This window comes from Octopus bimaculoides, chromosome 20, assembly GCF_001194135.2.
Source record: "Octopus bimaculoides isolate UCB-OBI-ISO-001 chromosome 20, ASM119413v2, whole genome shotgun sequence".
Taxonomy (NCBI): domain Eukaryota; kingdom Metazoa; phylum Mollusca; class Cephalopoda; order Octopoda; family Octopodidae; genus Octopus; species Octopus bimaculoides.
The window spans coordinates 5250903-5251902 of NC_069000.1; positions in this window are offsets into that span (position 1 = coordinate 5250903).

Consider the following 1000-nt stretch of genomic DNA (forward strand, 5'->3'; position numbering starts at 1 on the left):
TATATATATATATATATATATATATTCTTTTACTCGTTCTTGTCATTGACAGTGGCCATGCTGGACTACCGCCTTTAGTCGAGCAAATCGAGCCCAGGACTTATTCTTTGTAAGCCTCGTACTTATTCTATCGGTCACAGACAGAGTCCCGTCTTTCTAACGCTTCTCTACATCTACTATATTGCTTCGTATCAGTCTTTACGAACCAGTTTGAGGGACAACTTGCTGCTACTTTCAGCCATTTGAACTTCAATTTATTGGCTAGATATTTGCACAGTGTGTGCATAATAACGAATGCTAGTGTATATACTATAATAATCTAAACGCAACATTAATTTTACTTTTCAAAATGAAGATCACACTAAATGCAATATATATTACTATATTATATAAGAGATTATCTGCTAGATTTACAACATTGTTCCTGCTTAGAATCAAATTCTCTGACATCATCTTCCATTGTAACCATTTCTAAGACCTTTGACCACGACATGATATCATAAATTCACCTGTCAAGACAGCTTTTAAGCGTGTTCAACTTCGACCTCGCTTACGTTGGCTCAATAACAGACATTGGCTGCTTATGACAGTAAAAAGCCACTCCTAACGTGGAAATTTTGTAACAGACGTCCGTAGGGCATGTTATTATGTGTTATCATATACGTTAGCGTATATTTATCGTATGACATGGTATTGTCTCTCTATCGTTGGATGTTATAATGGGTAGTAAATACACTGTGCATTGTGCACTGCTTTGTTGCTCTATTGTCTATCAATAAATCACTATATCACCTTTGGCTGGTTTTACATTATATATATATATATATATATATATATATATAGATAGATAGATAGATAGATAGATAGATAGATAGAGAGATAGATAGATAGATGGATACATAGATACCTACATACATACATATATATGCCTATATATATACATACACACACACCTGCGTGTGAGTTTGTTTATATATGTGTATATATATGTAATGCTTGT